Here is a 12,113-nt window from a genome sequence, read left to right as displayed (position 1 = left end):
AGATTGTAACGATCAATCGTACAGCATTTGACCACATAGTATGAAGTATTTCAAGGGAAATCGTACTGCACATCTTACCAACTTATCATTGCACCGTGTATGGGGCCCTTTAGTATGAACATTTTACTAAGCAGCACTTTTCAAAGCAGCTGTGTCTTCTGAGGTTTTGGCACCTGGATTTAAAGGAGTGATTATATTAAATGTAAAACCAGGCTTGTTTTGTATTGATGTTACTTTCTCTTTAAATCCAGCAGCCAAAACTGCCGAAGTCCCGGTGGCTTAGAAAACGCTGCTTAGTAAATTTACCCCAAAGACAAATAGCTGTCATCTCCCGGCCATAATGATAATAATAATAATAATAATATAATAGTATTGTAATTGCTTGTTATGCAGCATCAGCCTTGTTCATGCTTGCCAACTCTCCATGATTGTCAGGGAGACTCCCTGATATAGCAGCAATTCTCCCTCATTCAAAGAAGAATCTAGCAATCTCCCTGATTGCATCTTACTCCATCATGAAGCTGTTATATTTAAAAAAAAAAAAAGAAGAGATATATACATTCCAATGGGATCATTAGTATAATTTCCTGCAGTGGTTATAAGGCACAATGATCCCTATGGCTACATGCATTTTCTATAAAGTCTTTGGGCTCTATTTACTACAATCCGCATATTGAATGCGGATTGTAGTGTGATATTACCGAGTGAATTCGCATTGCGAATTCAGGCAATATCACAGGGATTTACTATAAATCCCTTGCAGGGACAGAGCTTGTGATAAAGCTCTGTCCCTCCGGATCCCATCCGCACTCTAGTCGCTGTATTTTCGGAAAAAATACCGCGACTAAGAGCCCGCGCATGCGCCAACCCACCGTCGCTGCTACCCCCCACCGACGCTAAGCCCCGCCCACTGCGACCGCGGACCCCCATGACCCCCCTCCCCCCTTCCCCCCCCCCCTGCAACCCCCCCTCCCTTCATTACACTTACCTGCATCCTCCTGGCCTCCGGTGATCTTCTCCGGGTTGGAGTAGAATTTTACTAATTCTACTCCAATTGCCCTGTAATAACTACAGGTGAAACTAAAATAATGTGAAAAAGGTGTGAAAACACCCTTTTTCACTTTATTTTAGTAAAAATAATGTTATAAATAGAGCCCTTAGTGTGTTTTATTCAACAAATAGATCTTACTAACGGCTTAGAGGCTAATTTGAATTTGGATGTAAGTAAACTTTATGACACGCCTCTCAGATGTAGCAGTACACGCCCACTTGACCACCACGCTCATAGGTGCTGCTCTCACAATCTCCCTGGAAAGCTTTTGCAAAAGTAGGCAAGTATATGGCCTTGTTTTAAAGGCCCTTGATTAAATATTGGTCCAAATGCCAAATATCACTGTTGATATTGTAGCGTGTTAAGATGGAAAGTATGTTATATAAATAATAATAGAAATCCCTTATGTCTGGGGGAGACGGCAATAATTTCCTTCAAGTGCTCAGTGAGCAGTACTTTCCTGACATGTGATAAGAGTTACTCAGTCTGCCCCCTGCATTATTTTGGTGCACAGATCTAATCATGTTGTTGAGTCTTTTTCTGTTGTCCATCTGTGACACTTGTGTCAGATGTCAAATACATAGATTCACACAAGAGGTCATTCTGAACATTCTGGCTTATGACCACATGTAATTGGTGGTTATGACAACAGACTCCATATTGATAGAAACACACTGAACGATAATGACAGGTAGTTTATTATTTATTTTTAAATCAAATTCCCCTGACATCAGTATTGTATGTGACAAGATGAACTTTAATTATAACCATATGCTTAATAAGAAAGGCCTTGAGATGCACTCCTATTTATTCATTACCAGTTCTTTATATAGCACCCACATACTACACATTGCTTTACATCAGTCCCTGCCCTGGTTATTTACATTTTTTTAAAGAATCCAATGAACCTACCAGTATGTTTTTGGTTTGTAGGAGGACACCCGCGCAAGCATGGGGGAACATACAAGTTCCACACAGGGCCTTTGTAGGAATCAAACACAAGACCTCAGAGCTGTGAGGCAATAATGCTAACCACTACACCTACTGTGCTGACCAACTCCAATGAGTGCCTGATTCAGAGTTGTACGCTAATCACACAGCCACTGCATCTCTGTACACAGCGGCTGTGTGATAATATGCTGATGACGCAGGAGGTTTTTTGCGTAAATAGATACCTCCTGTTGGCTTCTCTGATCCGCTGCTGCATCTGAGGATGCAGTGTCGGAATATCTGTGTGAACATTGGACATCTGAGTAACCTTCAGGATGACCGGGAAAACATGCTGCTGAAGCTAGTGAAGCTGTATCCAAGGACACAGCCACTGGCTTCTGCACTCCCAGAAAATGGGGCAGACATGCCCCCATTTTCTGCAACGCTGCCTGTCGCCACCCCCAAACGCCAGCAGCATGTCAATCATCCTGCTGCGTTTGGGGCACCGCGAGCGACATCGCAACCCTGGATCTGCACATATGCAGTGAGGCTTCTGTGCTTGTGCAGATCTAAAAATATCAGAGTTTATGTACATGTATGAATCAGGCCCAGAGTATTTTGGCACCTACACAACCAAGGAAACAGAATAAAATGCAATCTGAATGAAGCAGAGATCATCTGCTGGAACATACATGGTACAGGTGAGAATTATATATGAAGACTGCTAGAAGTTTCACTTTTCCAAATGTATTCTTTCTTATACCCCTTTTCCACCAAAATCCCGGCTCTATCCTGGGATTTGGAACACTGTTCCATGCCGGGTCAGACCCACTGTGGCGCCGACCCTTGCATATCGTACCGTGTATGGGGACCTTTAGCTTCTAGTAGTTGGAGAATGAAAGATTCCTGTTTCAGATAATTTCCAAATAACTTTCCTTATTTTACTAGGGCTGCACGCTTTGTGTAGGAACCTGGCTAGTAATGCAAACAAGACACTGTCATGTTTTTAGATCATTGGATAAAATAGGTTACAGAGATTAGTGCTGATCACATAGCTGGATCTCCAGCTTCATAGGTCAGTGCCTTAGCTGCAGCTTCTTATTATCATGATAAGCGCAACACAGCAGTAATAGGGTTTGTAAGTGCTTCATTACATCTATAAATCATTTGTTTGCTGTGTTAGTCTGGGCCCTGGCAGGTTTAAAACCTTGCTCCAGCTCTTAGAAACTCTGATTCTGTAATAAATTCCTGTTAAAAACACTGATCTGGAGAAAGAACAGAGAACACTAGTCCTTCCTACTAATTGGTAAATATTTTTATATATATACATATATAAGGATCGGAAAATACGGCGGCACTGAGGGTCCTCACTGATATATATATATATATATATATATCAGTGTTCTCCCCAGAAATTTTTAAAAGTAGCCAGGTGGGGGCCTTCGTAATTATGCGCGTGCCGATTAATTAATTAATTATGCGCGTTACCAATTCAGCCCGACAGGTCTCAGACTGCTCATCCACTGGCTCTCAGTCAAAAGTGCCCATTATGCAGTGCCCCCTGTATTTGTGCCCTTTATGCAGTGCCCCCTGTAGTTTTCCCCTTTATGCATTGTCCCCTGTAGTTTAGCTTTGCCCTTATGCAGTGCCCCCAGGCTGAAGTAGTGCCCCTATGTAGTGCCCCCAGATGCAGTGCCCCCAGTAGCAGTCCCCTATACAGTGTCCCCAGTAGCAGCCCCCCTATACAGTGTCCCCAGTAGCAGCTCCCCTATACAGTGCCCCCATTAGCAACCCCCTATACAGTGCCCCCAGTAACAGCCCCCTTTATACAGTGCCCCCAGTAGCAGCCCCCTATACAATGTCCGCTGCTCCCGGCCCGCTCTGCACTATGGGAGAGACGTCATGACGTTTCTCCCATCAACCGCTGCGGGGGGAGCTGGAATGGGAGCTCATGAGTGAGCTCCAGCAGGCTCCCTCTGTGGCCGCAGCAGCCAATCAGAGTCTGTATGACTCTCATTGGCTGGCTGCGCTGCTATGACAAACACACAGCTGCCGCTGTGTGTATTTGACATAAGGCATTTAAAATCCGTTCTAGAGCAACTTAGAAATTTAGGTCCATCTGGGAAGAATGCACCCCAAATCAAATGAGACCGCAAACCTGTTTTGAGGCCATCAATGCAGCTCAGTACAATCAAATGTTGAGCTTTCGTGAACAATTTAAACATCTCTACTTGGGATTGTGCCTACAGACAGTATTGTTACTCCAGAGGGTGCCGTCATGGCTAATGTCGTTCACAAGCTGCCTGACCACTTTGTTTGCAGTGTAAGAAATGAATCCACAAAACCATGCGTTCATGGCATTGTAAATACAAGGATTCACCGGTAATCTATGTTGGGGTATCTCAAACTCCTCTATGGAATTGTTGCAGATAGGATTTTTTCAGAGCCCGATGTGCAAGCCATTCCTTCAGCCGTTCCCATATTTAGCCTAAGAGACCATTTATTTCAAGTCCCTGAAGTAGTGTTGTGGATATGTTTTAGCTCTATGGATAGGAAACAAGACTGTATTACAAACCTATAACAAACAATATATAATAGTCTTATAGGTTACATCTTAAACAATGACGTGGTATAATTATGTGACCAACACTTGAATCAATATTGTCACTGACATTCGTGCATTGCCCTGAGCGCTATTGTAGTATGGATGTGTGCCTTACAATTGAAACCTACACATATTATTAGTACCATTGACTTTCACTTTACTGTTTTCAGAAAATCAAATGAATATTAAATCATATGAATGAAAGCTGCCACACTTATTATTCTGTGTTAAGATTAAATGAACTTCACATGAAATGAAATGGTATTAACAGCAGGTAAATAGCAAAATGATTGTTGACTTTTTTGACATTTGAACAAAGCTTATGGCTGATAAGAGATGATCCCTCTTTATTCTGCAGGAAGTATTACATAGAACGTGGCTTGCAAAATAGCTAGTTTTTGCTATTTCTTTTGTACAATATATTTTGTTCATTATTTTAATATAATATACTTTTCCATTATGACTATATAGTAATTGCAAACATATTTATGTACTCTTGCATAAAAATATGTAATTAATTAACTTTTTTTTTCTTTTTGTAAACTTTTATTATCCAGGAATGTCTTCCTTTTAGGGATGTACTTTGATTCTGTTTCCTACTAATGAAAGCACATTGTTTCTGAGAACACACAAAAGCATTCTTTGCACTGTTCACTAGTGACAGACAACACAGCTACTCATTGTGGCTCAGTGCTGAAAGTGAAATGTATAGAGGCTAATTGAAAAGTTCTCTAAAGAAATGACGAGAGAATGAGAATTTCATTTGAGGAGCATTTGTGTGTGGAAACTGCCATTCCAACAGATTTTCCAGCCATGCAGAAAGTAAATGTACATACATGTTGTAATTCGTTTGTTCAGCTCATGGATTGGAAAGATCGTAAGAGGCACAATGGTATACAATCGGGAAACCGGCTGCCTTCATACCGGCAGCCGGCTTCCCGACTGTCATATCCCGGCGAGGGTGAATTGACGGGCGTCTAGATGTAGACGCCTGACATTTCCCCGACGCCGGGAGACCGGTGCCCGGCATCCCGATCGAAGGGATGCCGGGCGCCGCGAGCAGACAGCCGCGGGGGGGATGGTTAGGTTTAGAGCACCCGGGGGGAACTTAGGGTTAGGCACACCCCCGGGAGGGTTAGGCTAGGAGGAGGGAGGGTTAGGGTTAGGCACCCCCGGGGGGAACTTTAGGTTAGGCACCCCCGGGGGACTTAGGTTAAGGCAGCGGGGAAGGGGGGGTTAGGGTTAGGCACTTAGAGACGGGATTAGGGTTAGGCACTTGGGGGGGAGATTAGGGTTAGGCAGCCCTAAGGAGGGTTAGAGGGTTAGGCTAGGTTAGTATATACTTACCTTAGCGACGATCGGGATTTCCAGCTCTGTCGGGCTTCCGCTGCCGGGCTCTGCTCATCTGTCGGCCAGGCGCTGCCGGGAATCGGTATTTCATACCTATACCGGCACAATGGTTCCTGTTGGCTGGCGTTGGTTAGCATTCAACAGGTTCTATCTCCCGACCCAGCTGAGATTCTGCCCCACCTGATCGGATTTTTGTTCAGACTAAACAAATGCTTTGGGGAAACGGGCGCCATCAGGCGTGTCCTTACCATAAACCAAATTTCCAGGATATTCATTCAATGTAATTCATACTTACCGACTTTCATGCACCCTCCTCCGGGAAGGAGTAGCCAGGTCGGTAGAGAGGGGGTGTGGTGGGCGGAAAGTCGGCTGAGCAGTGGGCATGGTGGCACAATTACGTAATTGTGGCCACGCTGTACAGTGCTGAGAAAACAGGCATCCTACAGCGGAGGACCTGGCTACGATGATGCAATTCACCACAAATCGCGTCTTCGGCCACCGCAGATTGCCCACTTGTGCTCTGTAAGTGGGCGGCTGCAGGGGAGTCTGGGCGGGGGTGGTTCGGGAGGGGGTGAGTGGCTGGAGGGGGATAATGGGACTACTTTTCCAGGTTGCTGGGAGCACTTCCCGATTTTCGGGAGCCTCCTGGCCATTTCAGTAGAGTAGGCAAGTATGATGTAAATACATCTTTGCTTTGTCTGTCCAAAAGAAACCAGCAAAGCCAGCAAAAGAAATAGGGAGTTTACAGAGCTGTTTGCAAAATGAACCACATCTGATAGCACAAACACCTTTTTGTAATGGTTTACTCTTAGCTCACCTCTTTATTTTACAGTTTGCACATTTAAATATAAAACCGCACTTTCCTTATCTCCATTCTGCACTTGGCTGCATTGCAAGTTTTGCATAGAGGCTTACACCGCGAGGGGTTGTGGTGGTTGAAGTGTAAGCATTCCTGCTGACTTGATTTCCGTAAAATTGGCTTATTTGAGCGTTTTCTGCTCCACCGCTACCAATTCTGCTCACCGCTCCCTCCAGGTCTCAGGAGCAGTGACAGGGTTGTACTGGTCAGATTTGCAGGCTGATTGAAATCCTTCCCTAGGCTGCCGTTCAGTCTTCCACTCACCTGCATTGCCCTTCTTTTTATTATTCAGTAATAACCCATTGTTGGATCAGTGTTTTAATGAACATTTGTGGCTTGAAAGTTGTGACTTGTACAATATTGTAAAAACATTATTTGATATGGGGATACTACAATAAATGTCAGATGTGCTGGTCCTGTAAATGTATATAGTAGCTTGCCTCTGCAATACTAGTACAAATGTGGGAGGGAAAAAAGCTTTAAATCTGTCTTTCAGTTTTGTATTTCTTTGTTTAACTTCTACATTTATTTTATATATTGATAAATACATGCCTGTTATTAACTATAGCAACATACTTTGGTGCTGACGCAGAGTTGAACATTGCGTGTACAGAGCTAAATATGTTTATCTTTGTTTCTATTTTCTTTCAGGATATTCTTCCCTCCCCTCTTCCTATCAATATAGCTGTTGTGTTGTGTTGTGTTTTGTTTTCCTTCATTTGATTTTTTGACAATAATTCTTTTTCCCACCCAGTATTGGAAGATTTTCTATACATTAGTTACAAGGCAGAATGCTGAGTTCAGCACTGGGTTACTCTTGAAGATACTGTAAACTAAAATTTCTAAATGGATTATTCTGTATTTATATTTGGTTATATATTTTACTAGTATTTTGGACCAATTATTTGCTGGGTTGGTAGCTATTATGCGGGGTTTTTTTTCCCCTCTCCCATTATCATTCCACCTATTCCTCCTGTATTCTCCTATTCTTCTACGATTTCCTCCTGTCTTCCCTTATTCATGCTCCTATTCCTCCCATCTCCCCCTATTCTTACTTCTATTCCTCCCATCTCCCCTTATTATCCCCCCATTCTTGTCCCTATTCTTACAACTATTCTTCCCCAATTCTCAATTTTCTTCCCTATTCCTCCCCTGCTGCTTTATTTGTTTCACTACTGTTTCCTTGCTTTTCTTACCTCATTTGGTGTCATTCTCCTCTCTCCCCTCCATCTTTTCTGTCCCTCCTCCTCTCTTCCCTCCATCTTTTCTGTCCCTCCTCCTCTCTCCCTTCCATCTTTTCTGTCCCTCCTCCTCTCTCCCTTCCATCTTTTCTGTCCCTCCTCCTCTCTTCCCTCCATCTTTTCTGTCCCTCCTCCTCTCTTCCCTCCATCTTTTCTGTCCCTCCTCCTCTCTTCCCTCCATCTTTTCTGTCTCTCCTCCTCTCTTCCCTCCATCTATTCTGTCTCTCCTCCTCTCTTCCCTCCATCTATTCTGTCTCTCCTCCTCTCTTCCCTCCATCTTTTCTGTCCCTCCTCCTCTCTTCCCTCCATCTTTTCTGTCCCTCCTCCTCTCACCCCTCCATTTTTTCTGTCCCTCCTCCTCTCACCCCTCCATTTTTTCTATCCCTCCTCCTCTCACCCCTCCATCTTTTCTGTCTCTCCTCCTCTCACCCCTCCATCTTTTCTGTCCCTCCTCCTCTCACCCCTCCATCTTTTCTGTCTCTCCTCCTCTCTTCCCTCCATCTTTTCTGTCTCTCCTCCTCTCACCCCTCCATCTTTTCTGTCCCTCCTCCTCTCACCCCTCCATCTTTTCTGTCTCTCCTCCTCTCTTCCCTCCATCTTTTCTGTCCCTCCTCCTCTCACCCCTCCATCTTTTCTGTCTCTCCTCCTCTCTTCCCTCCATCTTTTCTGTCCCTCCTCCTCTCTCCACTCCATCTACTTTTCTCGCTGCAGCTCTCTCGTTATTCATTTTCCCTTATCTCTCTTCCCCTCTTGCCCATCTTTCCTTCCTCTCTCTCCCCTCACTATGTCCCTCTTCCACTCTTTTCTCTCATCCCTTCTGTCTTTGTTCCAATCTACACAGATATACTGTATCTCTCTCTGGCCATTATCACAGTTCAATGCAGGTATCAATATTATAATTTTTCTATATGGTCTCTGTGCTTCTGCACCAGAGCAGCTCCCCATCATTTTATAGTGGCGGAGAATGGGGTTCAGTGTCGAACCGCAGATGGTCATATGGAAAGGAGGCGAGACATATTGGCTTGTGGGCGGGCTGTTAGCCGACGTATTGTGGTGCATTAACAAATGGAAATTAGGTGAGGTGGGGCAGAGAGGCTTGTGGGCAGGGATATGGTGGAGCACTGGCTGTATGGAAAGGTGGTGAGGAAGGAGGGAAGATGGGCATGGTTGCTCTTGTGCTGGGAATATTAAGGTGCATTAGCTGTGCAGAAAAGGAAGTGAGGAGGGATGGAGGTAAGATGGACCGGTTATGCTTTGCTAGTGTGGTGTGGGCGTGGTGTAGGGATGTGGGGCAGTTGGGATGAGCTGTCGTCTAGCAGCGCTAAGAGTGCTCTTTATAATAGATCACATATGAGTACCTGGACTGTAAGAGTACTTACAGGTTGCACTATCCTAGTTCATCATGGGTGGATGGATGTGTTACGTTGCAGAGACGCCCACTTTTTTTTGTGGCACACCGCTTCTAAAGGGGGCCCAGCCTAGGTATGCACAACAGTGTGTACCCACGCACCACATACTTGGTCAAGTACCCTAGTATCGAAGCCTCTCAGCGACAGATCTCTTAGCGACACTGCCACCAATCCCATGTTTTCACTATACATGTTGATGTAACATACCCACAACCAGTGGCGTCACAAGAGGGGTGCGGGCCGCACCCGGGTGTCACCCGCCAAGGGGTGACACGAAGGTTCAGACTCCACCTCAGTGACAGGAGCCGGGTGCTGCACTGTAGTATTAAGTGCAACACTCGGCTCCTGACACTGTGAGGGTGCCGGCACTGCATACAAGGCAGTCCACACCTCCTGCACTCCCCTGGCCCTCCCAGGGAGTCGGGACTATGGGGTTTGGGCCATGAGGCCACGCCCTCTCTGTGAAGCCACAACCCCTTTTTAGCGGCTACACCGCGAGCACAGCATTCCTCCCCGCACCAGGTGATACCGCAGGGAGGGACGCCACTGCCCACAACTAGGCTATGTTCACAGTTGAATTGGGAATTTGGGACATATGTTCCTGTTTCTTAATCATTTGGTCTGGATTTGGATTTAGGGCCTGTTTCCGAGAAGGATGCAAATGCTGCTGCTGCTACGATCCCGTACGCAGCGGCATTGTGAAAATATGCAAATGACGTAACCATGGGGATTTGTATAGAGACGCCCACTTACAGCATCTCAATTCCTCCACTTTTCTACTAAGACACAGCTATCAGACGTGGAAATACAGGAAATGAACATTTGCCCTATGAATTTAGAGACTAGTCATACTCAGCCTATCACTTTTCTATTTTATTATGTGCTTCCCTTTCAGCTGCCATTTTCCTATTAATGTTATGCAGTTTCTTGCTTTTTTTAATATAAGGAATAATCGTTTTATTTTTCCAATTAAAACATATTAAGTACAGCAAAGTTACATAAAGTTAGTGTAGAATCAGGGGCATATTAAGAGAGGAGGGGGCCCATGTGCATTCCCCATCCGGAGCTCCTCCTCTTTGTACGCCGCAGCTCTGCAAAAGCCGCAGGAGGCGTCTGCGTGAACATCCGACATCTGAGAAACCCTCAGGTTACCCAGAATGTCTGGTGAAATCACGCTGCTGGCGCCAGTGAAGTTGCATCCAAGGACGCAGCCACAGAATGGCTCCGACACGCCTCCGTTTTCTGGAACACCGCCCCATCACTGCCCCTAAACTCCAGCAGCATGTCAATCATTCTACAGCTTTGGGGCACCGCGACCGACATTGCAGAAACAGATCTGCACATGCCCAGTGCAGCTCCTGCGCATGCACAGATCTGCAAACATTGGAAAATTAGAATTTTACGCACATCTCTGAATTAGGCCCATAGAAGCAAGTGCGCTCATCTTTGGACAATGCATAGATCTACACTCATGTCAGGCACATATCCACTCGGAGTTGGCTGAACTGGTCTGTAATGGAGCATTTTCACTTTACGTATAGAGAATCTGTGTTGACTAAATTGCGGGCTAAGCCAAGTTGTGTGTGTATGTATTATATTCCTGTTTTATGCCGTATGGGTCTGGTGCAAGTGTGCAGTTCTAATGATAAAGGCAGCTATAAAAGGAATCAGTATGTAAGGTTAGGTGTAGTAGGTATGGCCGGCGGCTCAAATCCCAACAGCGGCAGCCCGACATGGGTGAAAATCCCGATCGTCCAAAAGTAAGTATTTACTAACTCTATTCTACCCCCGAACACTAACCCTCCATTAGGGGTGCCTAACCCTAACGTCCCCCCAAGTGCCTATCCCTAATCCCCACTCTCAGTGCCTAAACCTAACCCCCCCTTCCCCGCCGCCTAAACCTAAGGCCCCCGGGGGGGTGCCTAACCCTAACCTCCCCCTGGAGGTTCCTAATCCTAACCCACCCTTCCCCTAGCCTAACTCTAACCGGGGTGGGGTGCCTAACCCTAAGTCCCTCCCAGGAGCCCCTAACCCTCCCCCACAAGCGGCTGTCCGCGCCCGGCTTACCTTCGATCGGTAAGCCGGGTGTCGGGCTCCCGGCGTAGGTCTAATGACAGGCATCGGGATTTCGACACCTGTCATTAGACCCCTGCAGGGCTTAGAAAGTCGGGAAGCCGGCGGTCGGGATTACGTCCATCGGCTTCCCGACTGCTACACGCTATAAAAGCAAGCATAATTGTAATAATAATAATGATGATGTTTAAATAGTTATTTTCTCCAAAAGGATTCAAAACTCTATGCAAGGATAGAAACCATATTACAAATACTTTCTCTCTCTCCAAGGCTTGATACATCTCTCCCTTGATCATGATAGTGGGAAAGAGCCCTCATATAGGGCGATTGGGAAGAATGCATTTAATGTGAATGGTCCCATATGACTATTTTCTTCATCTTACATTAGATTCTGGATAATCTAGTAATGTGACATTCAGACACTAGAACAGGACTGGCCAACCTGTGGCTCTCCAGCTGTTGTGAAACTACAAGTCATAGCATACCCTCCCACTGATCAGCTGATAAAGCATGCTGGGACTTGTAGTTTCTCGACAGTTGTAGAGCTACAGGTTGACCAGGCTTGCAATAGAAAAAAGGGTTTGAGTATTATTTG

The 12,113-nt window shown here is 45.4% G+C and overlaps 1 protein-coding gene across 1 annotated transcript in view; it reads left to right on the top strand.

Moving 5' to 3' along the window:
- Positions 1-12,113, top strand: part of LOC148534691 (fidgetin-like) — a 73,697-nt gene that overhangs the window by 20,788 nt on the left and 40,796 nt on the right. The window lies entirely within an intron of this gene.

This window comes from Taudactylus pleione, unplaced genomic scaffold (assembly GCF_031769625.1).
Source record: "Taudactylus pleione unplaced genomic scaffold, aTauple2 ptg000065l, whole genome shotgun sequence".
Classification (NCBI taxonomy): domain Eukaryota; kingdom Metazoa; phylum Chordata; class Amphibia; order Anura; family Myobatrachidae; genus Taudactylus; species Taudactylus pleione.
The sequence above is the reverse complement of the archived record's forward strand: the minus strand, read 5'-3'. Positions and strand labels throughout refer to the sequence as shown.